We start from the raw sequence: 22,578 nt of genomic DNA, 5'->3' as shown, positions 1-22,578 counted from the left end.
CAGTATTTTGCTTTTATATTACTGTAATATTGCTTGTTCCTTTGGTATGCGAACTATTGTAAGATTCACAGGACTCCAAATAATATCCAAAGAATATGTTGTTTTTTATTCCAACTTAACACAGCTACTACAGGAGCATACCAATTCATGCATCTTACTCTGTTGGGCTACACCCACAACTCCGTGGTCATGTGTGACGTGACATCACTTCCTCTGGCGACCTTCATTTACAAGCTGTTATGGTGGTCCTCTTAAGGTGGTCCTACACATGCCACTTTTTTCCAAAGATAAATACATATGTACAATAGACAATGATGTTGCAGTTCAAACTAACTATACATGATTAAAACAAAATGTTATTTACAAGTGAGCAAGTTTAACACTCTCTAAAACATAGAGGAGGTTTGCTTATCCTTCCCGATCTTGTTATCGTAAACCTCTTTCCAGAGCGGAGCTCGTCTTGATGACTCCTCTCAGACTCTGGAGACTCAGAACTCTGGTTGGCATGTTCTTTCTCTGTGCTTGTAGCCTCTGTCCATTCATCTTCAGACTTTGTCTTTGAACGTGTCCGTGATGCCACAGGATTGTCACATGTAGTGTTGTCGTGCAGGTCTCTTGGTTGATTTTAGTTCCATCTGAGAATCACACCATTGGGTGTCTGGACCTTGTATGACCTGGCCTGGTTGCAAGCTTTGCGGGATACCAAGTTCCTGATGCATGATTGAGGACTCTGACCTTCTGTCCTGCTTGCCTGTCATACAATGCCTTCATCTTCCCTTGTTTAGCAAGAAGTATATCCTTTACTGTGGATAATTTACAGCGATGATTTCTGGGCAGGGTAGTTCTTACCCACCTTCCAAACATCAACTCTGCAGGCGACGATAAGTCCATGTCTGATGGAGTAACCCAGAGGTGCAGTATTACAGCTTTGAGATCTTGTCCTGTCTGTCTACACTTTAAAAATTAGCAATTTAATGATGCACACCGTGCGCTCAGCCATGTTGGACTTTGGAGAATGTCACATGACGGACTCCCCACCTGGCACATATGTCTTGGAATGGTCTTCTTGAATAATGCGGCCCATTATCGGAAATAATTTTTTCTCGCACGCCAAGTCAGCTGAACAGAGCACTGATCGTATCAGCAGCTACTGCATCTGACGTATTTTGTAGCTGCCTGATGATTGGAAACTTGGTGAATTAATCAGTAATGAGAAGGAAATCATTATTTTGAATGTGAAATAAATCTGTGCCGATCTTCGCCCATGGGTGTGAAGGTGTTTCATGCGGAATCAAAAGGTTCCTTCTGTTGATTTGGCTGACAACTTTGATATGCGTCACAGGATTTCACCACCATCTCACCATCACTGTGGATTCCTGGCCTGTAGACTGTCTGTCGAGCAACGCTTGTGGTACGTTCTATTCCTAAATGCCCTTGATGCAGTTGGGTTAGAATATCAGAATGCAGAGCTTCAGATATCAGGACTTATCTTCCTTTGGAAATCACCCCTTGTGATCTACTGAGCTCGTCTCGATATGGCCAGAAACAGCATAGATGTTCAGTTACTTCCTATATAGTCTCAGGCCATCTTTCCACAATTACTTTCCACAACAACGATAGGGTAGTGTCACATGCCCTCTCATCTCTTAGTTTCTTGCATTTGTGGGGTCCAAAACTCATGAGATCGATCTTCAGGACATCTTCAATCTCAGTATCCATATTGTGGACATGCAAATCTAGCGAGACATCTGCATATTTATTCGGGTTAGGCAAACTGCTCAGGGTGTCTGATGTGACCATTTTGCTGCCTGGTTTATATTAGATGTTACAATCGTAGCCCTGGACCTTTGCCAAAAGTCTTTGCAACCGCGGAGGAGCCCTCATGAATGGTTTGTGCCATGTGGTTTCAAGTGGCTTATGGTCAGTTTCCACAGTAAAATGTTTTCCGAACAAGGAGGTGTGAAACCTAATGATAACACAAACCAGAGCTCAGCTTTCATGTTCGATGTTGGAATAATTGGATTGGGTTTGCGACAAACTCTTCAACGTGAACGCGATTGCTTCCCTTCCTGAAAGATGCAGGCACCTAATTCCTTCTAGGATACTTCGACCTCGAGCGTGGTCTCTTTGGTCAGGTCGTAATTCTGTAGCGCGCGGTCTTGACTTGACAGAGCTAACTTTAAGGACTCAGGCACCTGCTGGTGGTCTTCCTGCCACAAGTAAAGGGTATCTTTACACAGCAGTCATCTAAGCGGTGCTGCTTGCTCAGCGAAATTGGGGACATACAAGGCCAAAAAGTTGAAGAGCCCTAGACATCGTTGAAGGTCTTCCTGCTCTTTTTGGTTTAGGCCTCATCCATGAAGCAAATAAAAACAGGAAAACTAAAGCATATGGTTGTACTACTTTTCAAATTTTTCGACCCATTGCCAGATTTGTTGAAAGCTCCGATATCCTGTCAAATTGTCTACTGTACTCACAGAGTTTCAACACCTCCCGGAGTCCTGTCTGCAGTCCTAGCCTCCTGCACTGCTGTGGAGTCTCCTGCCAACTGTTCTCCACCTGAATCTTCAGCCACTCCAGGTTGGCTGTTTCTTGTTCTCCCTCAGTGTGTTCTTCAGAAAAATCAAATATTATCATAATGTAATATTTGGTGGCCTTCAGAAAAATAAATCCCAAATGTTGCCACCATGTAATATTACTTGTTCCTTTAGTATGTGAACTATTGTAAGATTCACAGGATGCCAAGTAATATCCAAAGAATATGCTGGTTTCGATTATAACTCAACTGGAACATATATATAATATATATTTATTTATATATGTACACACACAGCTATACACACACAGATATATTTCTTAATGCCAAAGGGATCAAGGGATATGGGGAGAAAGCGGGAACAGGGCACTGAATTAGACGATCAACCATGATCTTTTTTGAATGGCGGAGCAGGCCCGAAAGGCGGAATGGCCTACTCCTGCTCCTATTTTCTATGTTTATAGGAGCACACCAATACACACCTCTCACTCTGTCAGGCTACACCAACAACTCCCTGGTCATATGTGACGTGACATCATTTCCTCCAGTGATATTCACTTACAACCTCTTAACGTTGTCCTCTTTAGGTGGTCCCACAACAAGGCCCACTAGGCCCAGAGTTGCTTGAGGTAACTCTGCAAGGCCATCTGCAGTCTTCTCCAGTGAAGGTTTTTTTTACATATTCTTTCATAGGATGTGGGCAACACTGGCAAGGCCAGCATTTGTTGCCGAACTCTAATTGCCTTGAACCATAAAAACCACAGAACCATAGAAAGGTTATGGCACAGAAAGGGGCCATTCAGCCCATTGTGTCTGCGCCAGCTGCAAAAAAACTAACCACCCAATCTAATCCCAACTTCCAGCACCTGGTCTGTAGCCTTGCAGATTACAACACTTCAGGTGCAGGTCTAGGTATCTTTTAAATGAGTTGAGGGTTTCTGCCTTTACCACCGATCTGGGCAGTGAATTCCAGACACCTACCACCCTCTGGGTGAAAACGATTTTCCTCATGTCCCCTCTAATCTTTCTACCAATCACCTTAAATCTGTGCCACCTGGTAATTGACCTCTCCGCTAGGAGAAACAGGTACTTCCTGTCTACTCTATCTGGGCCCCTCATAATTTTGCAAACCTCAATTTAGTCACCCCTCAGTCTCTTCTTTTCTAAGGAAAACAACCCTAGCCTATCCAATCTTTCCTCATAGCTGCAATTTTCAAGCCCTGGCAACATTCTTGTAAATCTCCTCTGTACTCTCTCCAGAGCAACTATGTCCTACCTGTAATGTGGTGACCAGAATTGTACGCAACATTCCAGCTGTGGCCGAACCTGTGTTTTATACAGTTCCAGCATCACATCTCTGCTTTTGTATTCTATACCTCGGCCAATAAAGGAAAGCATTCCTTCTTCACCACTTAATCTACCTGTCCTGCCACCTTCAGGGACCTGTGGACATGCACTCCAAGGTCTCTCACTTCCTCTACCACTCTTAATATCCTCCCGTTTATTGTGTATTTTTTGTTTCGGCAGTTTCTTTTTGCAGTGGCGACAGGGAGAGCGAGGTGGCAGCTGGGTAAGTGAGTTTCAACTTATAAAAACTTACCTTTTTGTTTCGGCAGTTTCTTTTTGCAGCGGCGACAGGGAGAGCGAGGTGGCAGCTGGGTAAGTAAGTCCTATATATTTGGGCAGCGGCTGAACCCGAGACACTACACCTGTAGTGTCTTCCACCCGCCCTCCTCCTCTAACCAAAAGAAAAGGACTCGGTGGTGTGTAGATAAGGTAAGGCTTTTTCTATTTCTTTTTTTTTTCCGTATGATTGGTAAAAACTTTTCGTTCCTTTATCATTTATCTAAGTTAAGACTAAGTTAAACTTAAGATTAAAAATGGCAGGTGATCTCAGACCCGTGTTATGCTCCTTTTGCTCAATGTGGGAGCTCAGGGACACGGCTGATGTCCCTGACTCCTTCACGTGCTGGAAGTGTGTCCAGTTGCAGCTCTTGTTAGACCGCATGACGGCTCTGGAGCTGCGGATGGACTCACTTTGGAGCATCCGCGATGCTGAGGAGGTCGTGGATAGCACGTTTAGCGAATTGGTCACACCGCAGATTAGGATTGCTGAGGGAGAAATGGAATGGGTGACCAAAAGGCAGAGAAAGAGCAGGAAGGCAGCGCAGGTGTCCCCTGTGGTCATCTCCCTCCAAAACAGGTATACCGTTTTGGATACTGTTGAGGGAGATGGCTCACCAGGGGAAGGCAGCAGTAGCCACGTTCATGGCACCGTGGCTGGCTCTGCTGTTCAGAAGGGCAGGAAAAAGAGTGAAAGGGCCATAGTCATAGGGGATTCGATTGTAAGGGGAGTAGATAGGTAGTTCTGTGGTCGAAAACGAGACTCCCGAATGGTATGTTGCCTCCCAGGTGCACGGGTCAGGGATGTCTCAGATCGGCTGCAGAACATTCTGAAGGGGGAGGGTGAACAGCCAGTTGTCGTTGTGCACATAGGCACCAATGATATAGGTAAAAAACGGGATGAGGTCCTTCAAACAGAATTAAGGGAGTTAGGAGCCAAGTTAAAAAGTAGGACCTCAGAGGTAGTAATCTCAGGATTGCTACCAGTGTCACGTGCTAGTCAGAGCAGAAATGAAAAAATAGTCAGGATGAATGCGTGGCTTGAGAGATGGTGCAGGAGGGAGGGGTTCAGATTTTTGGGACATTGGGACCGGTTCTGGGGGAGGTGGGACTATTACAAATTGGACGGTCTACACCTGGGCCGGACTGGAACCAATGTCCTTGGGGGTGCTTTTGCTAACGCTGTGGGGGAGGGTTTAAACTAATGTGGTAGGGGGATGGGAACCAAATGAGGAGGTCAGTGGACAGCAGATGATGAACGCAAAGGGACTGGTGGTCTGAAGTGCATTTGTTTTAATGCAAGAAGTGTAGTAGGTAAGGCAGATGAGCTTAGGGCTTGGATTAGTACCTGGGAGTATGATGTTATTGCTATTACTGAGACTTGGTTGAAGGAAGGGCACGATTGGCAACTAAATATCCCAGGATATCGATGCTTCAGGCGGGATAGAGAGGGAGGTAAAAGGGGTGGAGGAGTTGCATTACTGGTCAAAGAGGATATCACAGCTGTGCTGAAGGAGAGCACTATGGAGGACTCAAGCAGTGAGGCAATATGGGCAGAACTCAGAAATAGGAAGGGTGCGGTAACAATGTTGGGGCTGTACTACAGGCCTCCCAACAGCGAGCGTGAGATAGAGGTACAAATATGTAAACAGATTATGGAAAGATGTAGGAGCAACAGGGTGGTAGTGATAGGAGATTTTAATTTTCCCAACATTGACTGGGATTCACTTAGTGTTGGAGGTCTAGATGGAGCAGAATTTGTAATGAGCATCCAGGAGGGTTTTCTAGAGCAGTATGTAAATAGTCCAACTCGGGAAGGGGCCATACTGGACCTGGTGTTGGGGAATGAGCCCGGCCAGGTGGTTGAAGTTTCAGTAGAGGACTACTTTGGGAATAGTGATCACAATTCCGTAAGGTTTAGAATACTCATGGACAAAGACAAGAGTGGTCCTAAAGGAAGAGTGCTAAATTGGGGGAAGGCCAACTGTACCAAAATTCGGCAGGAGCTGGGGAATGTAGATTGGGAGAGGCTGTTTGAAGGTAAATCCACATTTGATATGTGGGAGGCTTTTAAAGAGAGGTTGATTAGCGTGCAGGAGAGACATGTTCCTGTGAAAATGAGGGATAGAAATGGCAAGATTAGGGAACCATGGATGACAGGTGAAATTGTGAAACTAGCTAAGAGGAAAAAGGAAGCATACATAAGGTCTAGGCGGCTGAAGAAAGACGAAGCTTTGGAAGAATATCGGGAATGTAGGACCAATCAGAAACGAGGAATTAAGAGGTCATGAAATATCTTTAGCAAACAGGGTTAAGCAAAATCCCAAAGCCTTTTATTCATATATAAGGAGCAAGAGGGTAACTAGAGAAAGGATTGGCCCACTCAAGGACAAAGAAGGAAAATTATGCGTGGAGTCAGAGAAAATGGGTGAGATTCTAAACGAGTACTTTGCATCGGTATTCACTGAGGAGAGGGACATGACGGATGTTGAGGTTAGGGATAGATGTTTGATTACTCTAGGTCAAGTCGGCATAAGGAGGGAGGAAGTGTTGGGTATTCTAAAAGGCATTAAGGTGGACAAGTCCCCAGGTCCGGATGGGATCTATCCCAGGTTACTGAGGGAAGCGAGAGAGGAAATAGCTGGGGCCTTAACAGATATCTTTGCAACATCCTTAAACACGGGTGAGGTCCCGGAGGACTGGAGAATTGCTAATGTTGTCCCCTTGTTTAAGAAGGGTAGCAGGGATAATCCAGGTAATTATAGACCGGTGAGCCTGACGTCAGTGGTAGGGAAGCTGCTGGAGAAGATACTGAGGGATAGGATCTATTCCCATTTGGAAGAAAATGGGCTTATCAGTGATAGGCAACATGGTTTTGTGCAGGGAAGGTCATGTCTTACCAACTTAATAGAATTCTTTGAGGAAGTGACAAAGTTGATTGATGAGGGAAGGGCTGTAGATGTCATATACATGGACTTCAGTAAGGCGTTTGATAAGGTTCCCCATGGTAGGTTGATGGAGAAAATGAAGTCGCATGGGGTCCAGGGTGTACTAGCTAGATGGATAAAGAACTGGCTGGGCAACAGGAGACAGAGAGTAGCAGTAGAAGGGAGTTTCTCAAAATGGAGAGGAAAGTATAGGTGGTCTGATTAGCAAGTTTGCAGATGACACTAAGATTGGTGGAGTAGCAGATTGTGAAGGGGACTGTCAGAGAATACAGCAGAATATAGATAGATTAGAGAGTTGGGCAGAGAAATAGCAGATGGAGTTCAATCCGGGCAAATGCGAGGTGATGCATTTTGGAAGATCCAATTCAAGAGTGAACTATACAATAAATGGAAAAGTCCTGGGGAAAATTGATGTACAGAGAGATTTGGGCGTTCAGGTCCATTGTTCCCTGAAGGTGGCAACGCAGGTCAATAGAGTGGTCAAGAAGGCATACGGCATGCTTTCCTTCATCGGATGGGGTATTGAGTACAAGGGTTGGCAGGTCATGTTACAGTTGTATAAGACTTTGGTTCGGCCACATTTGGAATACTGCGTGCAGTTCTGGTCGCCACATTACCAAAAGGATGTAGATGCTTTGGAGAGGGTGCAGAGGAGGTTCACCAGGATGTTGCCTGGTATGGAGGGTGCTAGCTATGAAGAGAGGTTGAGTAGATTAGGATTATTTTCATTAGAAAGACGGAGGTTGAGGGGGGACCTGATTGAGGTGTACAAAATCATGAGAGATATAGACAGGGTGGATAGCAAGAAGCTTTTTCCCAGAGTGGGGGATTCAATTACTAGGGGTCACGAGTTCAAAGTGAGAGGGGAAAAGTTTAGGGGGGATATGCGTGGAAAGTTCTTTACGCAGAGGGTGGTGGGTGCCTGGAACGCGTTGCCAGCGGAGGTGGTAGACGCGGGCACGATAGCGTCTTTTAAGATGTATCTAGACAGATACATGAATGGGCAGGAAGCAAAGAGATACAGACCCTTAGAAAATAGGCGACAGGTTTAGATAGAGGATCTGGATCGGCGCAGGCTTGGAGGGCCGAAGGGCCTGTTCCTGTGCTGTAATTTTCTTTGTTCTTTGTTCTTTGTATTCCCTCGCTTTGTTTGCCCTCCCCAAATGCATTACCTCACACTTCTCTGGATTGAATTCTATTTGCCACTTTTCCGCCCAGGCAACCAAACCATATCATTCTGGAGTCTACAACTATCATCTTCACTATCAACTACATGGCCATTTTTTAAATAAAGTTATTTATTTAAGATGTATATAAGGGGGGCAGGAATAAAGGCCCCCTCGACATAAAATACATAAAAGGGGCCTGGTGTATGAAGGCCACCTTAAAAATAAAATAAACATCCACTGCACTATCCTCATCAATCCTCCTTGTTACTTCCTCAAAAAATTCAATTAAGTTAGTAAGACATAACCTTCGCTTAACAAATCCATGCTGTCTATCCCTGATTAATCTGTGACTTTCTTAGTGACAGCGTATCCTATCTCTCAGAATTGATTCTGATAATTTGCCCACCTCCGAGGTCAGGCTGACTAGCCTATAAATATTTAGCCTAACCCTCTCACCCTTTTTAAACAATGGTACAACATTTGCAGACCTCCAATCCACTGGTATTTCACCTGAATTTAGTGACGATTTGAAGATGATCCTCAGAGCATCTGCTATTTCCTCCCTGGCTTCCTTTAACAGCCTGGGATACAATCAATCTGGCCCCGGCGATTTATCCACTTTTAAGGATATCATACCCTCTAGTCCTTACTCTCTCATTATGCTTATGGTATCTAATATTTTACACAATGCCGCTGCAGTCCATGTGATGCAGGTACAACCACAGTGCTGTTAGGGAGGGAGTTTCATGTTTTTGACCTAGCAACAGTGAAGGAACAGTGATATAGTTCCAAGTCAGGAAGGTGTGTGGCTTGGAGGGAATTGCAGGTGGTGTCTGTCAACAGCCTTCCACCAGCCATGCTGCAGCTACTGGAGTAGTACTGCATAGGAGCAGTAGGCCAGGCAAAGGCACCTGCAAATCAGGCACTAAACGAATACAAAAACAAGAAATGCTGGATTCACTCAGCAGGTCTGGCAGCATCTGTGGAAAGAGAAGCAGAGTTAACGTTTCGGGTCAGTGACCCTTCTTCGGAACTGACAAATATTAGAAAAGTCACAGATTATAAACAAGTGAGGTGGGGGTTGGGCAAGAGATAACAAAGGAGAAGGTGCAGATTGGACCAGGCCACATTGCTGACCAAAAGGTCACGGAGCAAAGGCAAACAATATGTTAATGGTGTGTTGAAAGACAAAGCATCAGTACAGATTAGGTGTGAATATACTGAATATTGAACATCAGCAAGTGCAAACCTGAAGAAAAACAACCTGAAAAAAACAGTGGGTAAGCAAACTGAACAAACTAAGATGAAATGAAATAAATGCAAAAAAAGATTGTAAAAAATGTAAAAAGGAATGCAAAAAAAAGGGAAGAAAAAATAACTAAAAATGACTAAAAATGAAAGTAAAGTGGGGGGCTGTCATGCTCTGAAATTATTGAACTCAATGTTCAGTCCGGCAGGCTGTAGTGTGCCTAATCGGTAGATGAGATGCTGTTCCTCGAGCTTGCGTTGATGTTCACTGGAACACTGCAGCAATCCCAGGACAGAGATGTGAGCATGAGAGCAGGGGGGAGTGTTGAAATGGCAAGCAACTGGAAGCTCAGGGTCCTGCTTGCGGACTGAGCGGAGATGTTCCGCAAAGCGGTCACCCAGTCTGCGCTTGGTCTCCCCAATGTAGAGGAGACCACACTGTGAGCAGCGAATACAGTATACTACATTGAAAGAAGTACAAGTAAATCGCTGCTTCACCTGAAAGGAGTGTTTGGGGCCTGGGATAGTGAGGAGAGAGGAGGTAAATGGGCAGGTATTACACCTCCTGCGATTGCAAGGGAAGGTGCCCTGGGACGGGGACGAGGTGGTGGGGGTAATGGAGGAGTGGACCAGGGTGTCGCGGAGGGAACGATCCCTTCGGAATGCTGACAGGGGAAGGGAGGGGAAGATGCGACTGGTAGTGGCATCACGCTGGAGGTGGCGAAAATGGCGGAGGATGATCCTTTGGATATGGAGGCTGGTGGGATGAAAAGTGAGGACAAGGGGAACCCTGTCACGGTTCTGGGAGGGAGGGGAAGGGGTGAGGGTAGAGGTGCGGGGAATGGGTCGGACACGGTTGAGGGCCCTGTCAACCACAGTGGGGGGAAATCCTCGGTTGAGGAAAAAGGAGGTCATATCAGAAGCACCGTCATGGAAGGTAGCATCATCAGAGCAGATGCGTCGGAGACGGAGAAACTGGGAGAATGGAATGGAGTCCTTACAGGAGGTAGGGTGTGAAGAAGTGTAGTCGAGGTAGCTGTGGGAGTCAGTGGGCTTATAATGGATATTGGTAAACAACCTATCCCCAGAGATGGAGACAGAGAAGTCGAGGAAGGGAAGGGAAGTGTCAGAGATGGACCATGTAATGGTGAGAGAAGGGTGGAAATTGGAAGCAAAGTTGATAAAGTTTTCTAGTTCGGGGCGGGAGCAGGAAACGGCACCGATACAGTCATCAATGTACCGGAAAAAGAGTTGGGGGAGGGGGCCTGAGTAGGACTGGAACAAAGAATGCTCGACATATCCCACAAAAAGACTGGCATAACTAGGACCCATGCGGGTACCCATAGCGACACCTTTTACTTGAAGGAAATGCATGGAGTTGAAGGAGAAGTTGTTCAATGTGAGAACAAGTTCAGCCAGGCGGAGGAGGGTGTTGGTGGATGGGGACTGGTTGGGCCTCTGTTCCAGGAAGAAGCGGAGAGCCCTCAAACCATCCTGGTGGGGGATGGAGGTGTAGAGCGATTGGACGTCCATAGTGAAGAGGAGGCGGTTGGGACCAGGAAACTGGAAATTGTCAAAATGACGTAGGGCGTCAGAAGAGTCACAGATGTAGGTGGGAAGAGACTGGACCAGCGGAGAAAAGATAGAGTCTCGATAGGAAGAAATAAGTTCAGTTGGGCAGGAGCAGGCTGACACAATGGGTCTGCCGGGACAGTCCCGTTTGTGGATTTTGGGAAGGAGGTAGAAGCGGGCTGTCCGGGGTTGCGGGACTATGAGGTTGGAAGCTGTAGAGGGAAGATCTCCAGAGGAGATGAGGTCAGTGACAGTCCTTTGGACGGTGGCTTGATGTTCGGTGGTGGGGTCATGGTCCAGAGGGAGGTAGGAAGAGGTGTCTGTGAGTTGGCGTTGAGCTTCTGCAAGGTAGAGGTCGGTACGCCATACAACAACAGCACCACCCTTGTCTGCAGGTTTGATGACCATGTCGGGGTTAGACCTGAGAGAACGGAGTGCCTCAAGTTCAGAGGGAGACAGGTTAGAGTGAGTGAGGGGGGCAGAGAAATTGAGACGACCAATGTCTCGCCGACAGTTTTCAATGAAGAGATCAAGAGCGGGTAAGAGGCCAGGGTGAGGGGTCCAGGTAGAGGGAGAATGCTGGAGGCGGGTGAATGGGTCTGCTGGTCGGGGGGAGGACTCCTGGTCGAAGAAGTGAGTCCGGAGGCGGAGGCGACGGAAGAAGAGCTCAACGTCATGCCGAGCGCGAAATTCATTGAGGTGGGGGCGTAAGGGGATAAAACTGAGACCTTTGCTGAGTACAGAACGCTCAGCATCAGAGAGGGGGAGGTCAGAGGGTATAGTGAATACACGGCAAGGGGTCAGATCAGAAGGGGTGGGGTCAGAGGGAAGTGAAGCAGAAGGAGGATCTGGAGGGGCATTAGTCCCCATCAGCTGCTGGAGCTTGCGTTCCTTAACACCTGAAAGGAAGAAAAAAAGTTTTTTGTTAATGCGTCGGATGAGACGTAAGATGAGATGAAACTGCGGAGTAGAACAGATTTGAGATAAGGTGAGACGGTGCTGCTGGAGAGAGAGGTCCAGTGTGTGCATATGGCGGCGCATAGCACTGAGTGTGGATCTCAGGATGCGGCGAGAGTAGCAGTCCGAGGAACGTTGTATTTCTCGGAGATACCTGTGATCCTGGGTGGTTTCAAAGCATGATGGGTGAAACTGCAGTTGGAATCCACGTGGAATCAGTCGGAGCCGGAGACAGTCACTGAGGAAGGAGATGTGGCTGTGAAAACGAGTTTTGGTAGATACCTTATCAAACACCAGGAGGGAAATAGAAAGCAATGAAGGTGAACAAGGTAAAAGAGACAAACGAAAATCCCGTCGGAGAGAAGAGCAGAACTTCTTCAAGGTAGGCATTCCTGGAAGAGAAGTGGCAGTGAATTAAACACTAAAATAAAAGCAAAATACTGCGGATGCTGGAAATCTGAAACAAAAACAAGAAATACACCAGGGTGAATAGTTCAGTTTTGTATGTATCATTGGATGTGTTTTGGATAAAGTTGTTACATAATGGCTTTTCGTCAGTGTCTTGTATTCCTGGATTTTGACCAAGAAGACACTGGGATGATATGTAGCAGATGGCTTGAAGGTTGGGGAATTGTGGAGCAACTGTGATGTAGGGATAAGATCTGAGGGGAACTGGAGTCTAAGCATCCGGAGCAAAGGGGTCACAGATGCCTCCTCAGCTCCTCCAGCCTTCCTTCTCCAGAGGTGGTCATCAAAGGCCTGGTGGCAAGGGCTGTGCCCTCATGATTGCTAGATTGTGGCAAATACATCAGATTACCATGGACTTGGAGACACACTCCCATGAATATTGGAAGTCTTCCCCTGAGTGACCCAGGCAGTAAAACCATTGTTTCAGGACACTGATGGTTTGCTCCATGACATTCCTGGTGGCTGCCCGGCTCACATTCTAGGTTTGCTGTCCTTGCGTGGTTGTGTGGTGAAGGGGAAGCCATGCGCTAGGTTTAAAGCAGGTATTCCTCGTCATCCAGTCTCTGGTTCTTCACGGTGGGCAAAATATGGTAGGTGCAGATGACTAGCACATGATGAATGCATTGTGTTTGCTTCCAGGATTGGGGGTATTCACCAACTGGATCTTTTGGCCATGGATGCATATCAACTGGATGTTAATGGAGTGGTAGCCCTTGTGATTGTGGACCATCTACCAGTTAAACATGTGGGGCCCACAGAGCCACGTGTGTAGTCAATTGCGTCCTGCACCATTAGGAATCCTGTTCGCCTGCGAAAGCCACATGCTTGCTCCTCCTACTTCTCTGTGGTCAGTGAAAAGACATTGACGGCCCATCTCCTATACACAGGGCATCTGTGACCTCCGTGATGCAGGGTTGGATGGTGAATTGCGAGATGTTGCTAATGTCGCCTGCTCCTACCTGGAAGGATCCACTGGTGTAGAAATTTAGGAAGACGGTGATCTTGACACCCTGCTCTGCGGCTGCAGGTGGGGTTGCAGGTGGTGGCACAGTTCAGTCACTACTTCCTTGGTGAAAGGCAGGTGTTGAAAGCACTGTGCATACTTTAGAGGGTAGTTTAGAAGCGGGATCTGCACTTGGTGAGTCAACAGGAATGATTGGGCTGCAGGCAGGGCAGGCGGAAAGGGTAGCACAGATGCCAGTTCACTGGAGGATGATGCAGGGGACTCAGATCAGGACTGCGATGGGGCAGCATACAGAAAAAGGCTGCTGGGTATGCAGACAGTAATGCTTGGTGCATTGGCAGGTCTACCAGAAAACGTGCGGTCACTGTCAAGGAACATGGAGGAGTCCGGCACCAACCTTGCACACAGCTTTGTGCATAGCTTGGAGCCCATCATTTCCAGCCTGGAAGTGGTGGCCAAATCCACTTGTGTGGGCCCAACCATGATGTATCGTCTGAAGGCCAATGTCTTAGCTTTGATTGCAGCTCAGACTGAAGTCATGCAAGCTCAGCTTGTTGCCATGCAGGTACCATCATGGATGTGGATACCCGTATTCAATGAGGCTTGCAGGCTCTCACAGCAGTACAGCAACCCATCCTCCAATACATTGCTGGATTACTGAAGCACTGGCCCAGGGGAGTGGCAGTGACTCCGTGGAGCATGAACCTGTTGCCTCTCCCTCAGGATTCCAACCACTGCCATTCTGCCAGTGCCCTTGCTGTTGCAACAGCCAGCCAGCCCAGACTGCTGCTGCCCATGCCTAGGTGATGCAGTCCAAAGCCAGGCCTGCTTAAGGTCATCCTGCAAAGCCAACTGCACTGAAGCCAGTCATCTTCCATTAGTCATGCTACAGCCACTGGAGTAGCACTGCATAGGAACATTGGAACAAGTATAGGCAGACAGAAGAGAGACACTAAGGGAATGCATATGGGTGAGCAGTTGACTCCTATATGGAATATAATATGGTTTGATTGATAAAGTTAGTTTGAAATGCTTGTTTTTCTGGTGGCTTTTATTTCAGTATTGTGTCCAAGAGATGCTGTGATGCTAAGTGACAAAGGGAAAGAGTTTTTGACTGGGGAGTTGGGATTGCGTTCATTGGTACTGCAGTCATATGAGCTGATCACAGTCAGAAAGGAACATTTTGGTTAAATTGTCCCTTCCTCCCCCTCCTCCTCCCCCTCCTCCTCTTCCTTCTCCACCTCGTCCTCTCTTTCCCTTCCTCCTCCTCAGCTGGTTGCCGTATATCTATATAGCTAGTGGCAAAGGCTGTGCCTTTATGATTGCGAGGTTGTGCAGGGTGCAACAGATCATGATAGGTCATGAAACATGCTCTGGAGAGCACTGCAAGGTTTCTCCAGAATGGTCCAGGCAGTGGAAGTGTTGCTTAAGCACCTCAATGTTCTCCTCAATTACATTTTAGCAGCACTGGAATCATGAGTCAGATGGTCAGATGTTGTCTGTAGCCTCTGTATGGTTTCTCATGGTGGCTCAAATGCTGATGGTACAGCAGATTGGTGCAGAATAATGGTATATTGACTGCTGCCAGGATACTGTGCATTTACCTACATGATGTACTGAGTTTGGTCGCACACTGGTTAGATATTGAGGGAGAGGAACACTTTACATTTGCAGTACATCTTTGAGTTTGTGCGCGGTACCTGAAAAGTGACATGCATGTAGTCAATGACACCCTACAGCATGGAAAGCCTGCAATCTGGCAAAGCCACTTGCGTGCTCCGCCTGGTTTTTTCTGGAAAGAAACAAGGCAACGTAGCACCCTCTCCTGGCAAACGGAACGTCAGTGAGCTCCCTTATACAGTCGTGGATGGCAAACTGCAAGATGTTGGAGATGTCCCGTGCGCTAACCTGGAAGGAAATCACAAAGGAGTTCATGAACACGGCCACCTTTAGAGCCTCTTGCCTGCTTTGAGGCTGCTGGTCTGTCTATAACTGGTAACAGAAAGGTCCACCCACACTGCTGTTAGTGAAGGAGTTCCAGGTTTTTGACCCAGCAATGATGAACGAATGGCAATAGATTTCCAAATCAGTATGGTGTGTGATTTGGAGGGAATCTTGGAGGGGGTGGTGTTCTGATGTACCAGCTGCTCTTGTTTTTCTAGGTGGTAGAGGTCATGGGTTTGGAAGTGGCTGTCAAAGAAGACTTGATGAGTTTCTGCAGTGCATCTTGTAGATGGCGTACACTGCAGTCATGCTGTATCGGTGGTGGAAGGAGTGAATGCTTAAGGTGTTGGATGGGATGCCAACCAAGTGGGCTGCTTTGTCCTGGATGCTGTCAAGCTTCTTGAGTGTTGTTCTATTCAAGGAAAGAGAGAAACGGAAAGCTGGAAACTATAGGCCAGTTAGCCTAACATCTGGCATTGAGAAAATGCGAGAATCTATTATTAAGGACGTTATAGCAGGACATTTAGAAAATCATAATGCAATCAGGCAGAGTCAACATGGTTTTATGAAAGGGAACTTGTGTTTGACTAATTTATTAGAGTTCTTTGAGGAAGAACAAGCAAGGTAGATAAAAGTGAACCTGCAGATGTGGTGTACTTGGATTTCCAAAAGGCATTCGATTAGGTGCCACCTCAAAGGTTACTACATAAAATAAGAGTTCATGGTAACAGTAACATATTAGCATGGATAGAGATTTGGTTAGCTAACAGGAAGCAGGGAATAGGAATAAATGGGTCATTTTTGGGTTAGCAAGCTATTACCAGGGATCAGTCCTGGGGCCTCAACTATTTACAATCTATATCAATAACTTGGATGAAGGGATCAAAGATATAGTAGCTAAATTTGCTGATGACACAAAGCTAGGTAGGAAAGTAAGCTGTCAAGAGGATATAAAGAATCTACATAGGGATTTAGGTAGGTTAAGTGAGAGGACAAAAATTTGGCAGATGGAGTGTAATGTGGGAAAATGTGAACTTGTCCACTTTGGCAGGAAGAATAGAAAAGAGGTATATTATTTGAAAGCAGAGAGACTGCAGTACAGAGGGATCTGGGTGTCCTGGTACATCAATCACAAAAAGTTAGTATGCAGGTACAGCTAGTGATTAGGAAGGCAAATGGAATATTAGTGTTTATTGCAAATGGAATCGAGTATAAAAGTTGCTGCACCTGTACTGGACGTTAGTTAGACCCCATCTGGAGTATCGCGTACAGTTTTGGTATCCTTACTTAAGAAAGGATATCATTGCATTAGAAGCAGTTCAGAGAAAATTCACTCGACTGGTTCCTGGGATGAAGGAGTTATCATATGAGGAAAGGTTGAGCAGGTTGGGTCTATACCCATTGGAGTTTAGAAAAATGAGTGGTGATCTTATTGAAACATATAAGATCCTGAGGGCACTTGACAGGGTGGATGCTGAGAGGATGTTTCCCTTTGTGGGAGAGTCTAGAACTAGTACAGTTAAAAAATAAGGGGCCTTCCATTTAAGACTGAGATGAGGAGAATTTTTTTCTCTCAGAGGATCGTTAGTCTGTGGAATTCTCTACCCCAGAGAGCAGTGGAGGCTGGGTCATTGAATATATTCAAGGTTGAGTTAGATAGATTTTTGATCGCCAAGGGAGTCAAGGGTGATGGGGTCCAGAATGGAAAGTGGAGTTGAGACCACAATCAGATCAGCCATGATCTTATCAAATGGCAGAGCAGGCCCAAGGGGCCAAATGGCCTACTCTTGCTCCTAATTCTTGTGTTCTTGTGGATTGTGGAGCAGCACTCATCCAGGCAAGTGGGGATTATTCCATCACACTCCTAACTTGTGCCTTGTAGATGGTGGACAGTCTCTGGGCAGTCAGGTGTGAGTTACTCGCTGCAGAATAGCCAATTCATGACTTTCTGTTGTAGCCACAGTATTTATGTGGCTGATCCAGTTCAATTTCCAGTCAATGGTGACCCCCAAGATGTTGATACTGGCAGTTTCAATGATGCTAATGCTGTTGAATGTCAAGGGGAGGTGGGTAGACGCTCTCTTCTTAGAAATGGTCATTGCCTGGTACTTTTGTGGCATGAATGTTACTTGCCATTTATCAGCCCAAGCCTGGATGTTGCCCAGGTCTTGCTGCATGCAGATACGAACTGCTTTATTATCTGTGCAATTCTGAATGGAACTGAAAATGCCATCACCAGCGAACGTCCCCACATCTGCCCTTCTGTTGGAGGGAAGGTCATTGATGAAGCAACTGAAGATAGTTGGGACTAGAACACTGCCCTGAAGAGCATTGCAATGATGTGCTGGGGCTGAGGTGATTGGCCTCCAACAAGCACAATCATCTTCCTTTGTACTAGGTATGACTGCAGCCAGTGGAACAGTTTCCTCCAGAATCCCATTGACTTCAATTTTACTAGGACTCTTTGATGCAACACTCAGTCAGTATGTGCAAGAAGCTCATGGAAGTCTTTGTCACTAAGGTCAAGACCATCCAATCAGCTGCCACTGCCACATCCCTCCCTTCCACTATGCCACCTGGCCAAACTTCCTATAACGCTTCCCCCTCCCTAGCCCTGAACTTGAATCTTTCTCTAGTTTTTCTCCTATCGTGCCCTCTCTGAACTCATCTTGTCCATGAGAGCAACCTCCTGTTCCCTCGATCCTAGTTCCATTAAACTGCTGATCACCCAACTTCCCCTCCTGGTCCCCATGTTAGTCAATATTGTAATCGGGCCTCTATCTTCAGGTGTTGTCCCTCTCTCCTTTAAATCTACTATCATCACCCATCTCCTCAAAAAAGCAACCCTTTGATCCCACCCCATTCTGCAAACCACCATCCCCTCTCCAACCTCCCTTTTCTCTCCAAAGTCCTTGAATGTGTTGTTGCCTCACAAATCTGTCTCCATCTTTCCTGGAACTTCATGTTTGAATCCCTCCAATCAGATTTCCACTCGCCACAGTACTGAAACAGCTCTTATCAAAGTCACAAATGAATCATATTTTACTGTGACAAAGATAAACTTTCCAAGCTCATCCTTCTCAACCTGTCTTCAACCTTTGACATGGTTGACCACACCATCCTCCTTCAAAGCCTCTCCACTGTCATCCAGCTGAGTGCAACTGCTCTCACTTGGTTCTATCTAATCTATCTATCTAATCAAGGCCAAAGAATCACTTGTAATAACTTCTCGTGCTGCTCCCACACTGTTACCTCTGGTATCCCCCAAGGATCCATCCTTGGCCTCTTCCTAGTTCTCATTTACTTGCTGCCCCTCAGTGACATCATCCGAAAGCCTGGCATTAGTTTTTACATATATCCTAACAATCAGCTCTACCTTACCACCACTTCTCTTGACTCCCCCCCTGTTGTTAAATTATCAAACTGCTTATCTGACATCCAGTACGGGACGAGCAGAAATTTCCTCCAAATAAATATTGGCAGGACTGAAGCCATTGTTTTCAGTCCCCGCTCCAAACTCTATTTTCAGGCTGGCAAACTGTACCTAGTGGGGTGCCACAGGGATCAGTGCTGGGGCCTCAACTATTTACGATCTATAAAATGACTTTGATGAAGGGACCGAGTGTATTGTAGCCAAATTTGTGGATGATACAAAGATAGGTCATTGAATATTTTTAAGGCGGAGGTAGATAGATTCTTGTTAGGCAAGGGAGTCAAAGGTTATCTGGGGTGCATGAGAGTGTGGAATTCCAGACACAAACAGATCAGCCATGATCTTATTGAACGGCGGAGCAGGCTCGAGGGGCCGAATGACCTACTTCTGCTCCTAATTTGTATGTTCGTATGAAGTGTGCTTTCTGGCATTCTACAATCTCACCAGCAGTCGTTGATGTCAGCAGGTCTACCTCCCAGTAGTCAGCATAGTAGTCTACGGTGGCTAGATAATCAATTCCTGCGAGAGTGAAGAGGTCTACTCCCAGCTTCATCCATGGTCTGTCTGGGATGTCTTGTGTCATGAGCGGCTCTTAAATAGCTTAGCTTGGTACTCATTACATGCAGTGCACTGGCTGATGTGGTCCTTGATTTCAATGCGCAAGTTTGGCCGATAGAGCACTTCTCCTGCCTTCCTCAGACTTGACTCAATTCCTTGATGGCTTGCATGGATGTGCTTTAGCATCTCTCCTCTCAACTCCTTAGGAATAATGACTCTATTTCCTTTGTACATGATGCTATCTTGGGCTGTCAATTCATCTCTGTATGCCCAATATGCTCCTGTGACTACAGGAGTGTCCTTGATTCTTTCAGGCCATCCTTTCATCACTACTTCTTGCAACACTTGGAGAGTTGTTGGGTAGTTCGCTTGATCTGAGCAATGCCTGTCAGATTCAATGTCTCTGCTGGGTTGATGACTTCCAGAGCATGTCGAGCTGCAGCTTCAAGATGGATCTGGAAGATTTCACATTCTGTCATAGCATCGTCTACTTTCTTCATAGGGAGCGCTGCTCTCAACAACATGTCGGCAATGTACATCTGTTTCCCTTGCTTGCATGTCAAGTCCAGATGGTATCTCTGTAACCAGAGTAACATTCTTTGCAGACGCTTTGGAGCAGATAGTAGCGGCTTGATGAAAGTGCTTTGAAGTGGCTTGTGGCCAGACTCAACTATCACCAGGACGGAATGGGATGCATCCAAGGATATTGAGGGAAGTAAGGGTGGAAATTGTAGAGGCATTGGGCACAATCTTCCAATCCTCCTTAGATATGCAGCATCTGCCGAGGAAAAGTCCTGCTGCCCTCAAGGCCAGCCTGAAAGACAAGATGGTGGAGCTGGAAAAGAAGGGACTAATCAAGAAAGTGACAACCCTGAAAGAATGGATTAGCAGCATGGTAGCAGTGAAACAACCTGGAAAACTGAGAGTATGCATTGGCACAAAATATCTAAATAAAGCTCTGAAGAGATCACAGTATCCCATGCCAACCATCAAAGGAATTTTGCCACAACTTGCCAAAGCAAAAATCTTCACTATCCTAGATGCGAAGGATGGTTACTGGCAAGTGAAGCTGGATGAAAGCAGCAGCTTTCTAACTACATTCTGGACGCCATTCAGGAGATACAGGTGACTGCAGTCAGTACATGACCTTGACTTCAGGCATCTTTAATTGCAATTTCTTCTTGTTTAGCTTCAGGTTCATCTGGCGAGCTCCGTCTAGCAGTCACACTAGATTTTGATCGTGATCAGCAATGGCTTCTTCCCTTGAGTCTCCGCATCCATAAACTAACAGATCATCCAATATAGCTTCCAGTCCGGGGAGATCACTAATTATCTCATGCTGTCTGTATTGATACTCCTCTGGAGCAGTGGAAATGCCAAACAGCATGCCCTCAAATAGTTACTTTTCAAGTGGTAAGGTGGGTACTACTCAGGTTTTAGTTAGTGTAATTTATTAATAATTACTAATTAGAATAGAGCTTTTTCAACAGAGTGTGAGGCTGTGAGTTGTGTGTGAGGGATTTCACTGACTAGAGGAAGGAGGTGCTCTTTGTTCTCTTTCTTTTCCGCCTTTTCAGCCTCCACAGTACAGGGGAAGAGGCTGATTGGCAAGTAATTGGTCAGTTATTCTACTTATTACATTAACAATAATTAGTTTGTAAAGCTAGGTTATGGCAGGGCAGCTCGGTCAAGTAGAATGTGCCTCTTTGGTATGTGGGAAGTTGTGGACGCACCATGTGTCCTTGACAACCACATCTGCAGGAAGTGTCACCGGCTACAGAAGCTTGAGGTCCGGGTTTCGGAACTCGAGTGGCGGCTGGAGACACTGTGACGCATCCACGAGGCAGAGAACTATGTGGATAGCACGTTTCAGGAGGTAGTCACCCTGGAGGGTAAGACAGCATAGGCAGAGAGGGATTGGGTGGCTGCCAGACAGACAAGAAGGTCAAGGCAGTAGTGCAGGAGTCTCCAGAGAACATCCTAATTTCTAACCGGTATTCAGTTCTGAGTACTGATTGGAGAGAGGGTTCCTCTGGAGAGTGCAGCAAGAGTCATGACCAGAGCACCATGGGTGGCTCAGCTGTGCAGGGAGGGAGGAGAAAAGACAAGAGAGCAATAGTGGTAGGGGATTCTATAGTTAGGGGAACAGATAGGCATTTCGATGGTCACAGACGTGATTCCAGGACAGTATGTTGCCTCCCTGGTGCAAGGGTCATGGATATCACCGAGTGGCTACAGGGCATTCTGGAGGGCGAGGGTGCACAGCCAGGGGTCGTTGTCCACATTGGTACCAATGATATAGGAAGAAAGAGGGATGAAGTCCTGCATGCTGAGTTTAGGGATTATAGAAATAGGAGAATACACCAGATGAATGCGTGGCTTGAGAGATGGTGCAGGAGGGAGGGCTTCAGATCTCTGGGGCATTGGGATCGGTTCTGGGGAAGGTGGGACCTGTACAAGACGGTCTACACCTGAACAGGACTGTGACAAACATCCTTGCAGGAAGGTTTGCTAGTGCTGTTGGGGATGGTTTAGACTAGTTTGGCGGGGAGATGAGAACCTGTGGGCAGTTTCAGATTGTACAATTTAAGGGCAGGGAACGGGAGGCAGAAAATTAGCGAGTGACTCTGAAAGACAGAAAAAGCAAAGGTTAAAAGTGTGCCGCACAAGAACTTGGCAGTGTTAAAAAGTATTTATTTAAATGAAAGGAGTATAGTAAATAAAGCTGATGAGCTGAGGGCACCAATAGACACATGGCAACACGATATCATTGCTAGAATGGAAACTTGGCTTAAAGAGGGGCAAGAATGGCAGCTCAACATCGCTGGATATAGAGTTTTCAGGCGGGATAGAGAGGGGATAAAAAGGAGGGAGTGTAGCATTATTGATTAAACAATCAATAACAGCTATAAGGAGGGATGATATGCCAAAGGAATCATCAAATGAGGCCAAATGGGTAGAGATCAGAAATAAAAAAGGGGCAGCTACACTACTAGGAGTGTACTAAAGATGCCCAAATAGTGAGAGGGAGATAGAAGAACGAATATGTAAGCAATTTTCTGAGTGCGAAAACTATAGGGCAATAATACTTGGGGATTTCAACTACCCTAATTTCAACTGGGATACAAACAGTGCGAAGGGCACAGAGGGGACAAAAT

This window comes from Heterodontus francisci, chromosome 13, assembly GCF_036365525.1.
Source record: "Heterodontus francisci isolate sHetFra1 chromosome 13, sHetFra1.hap1, whole genome shotgun sequence".
Classification (NCBI taxonomy): domain Eukaryota; kingdom Metazoa; phylum Chordata; class Chondrichthyes; order Heterodontiformes; family Heterodontidae; genus Heterodontus; species Heterodontus francisci.
This window is presented reverse-complemented; position numbering follows the sequence as displayed.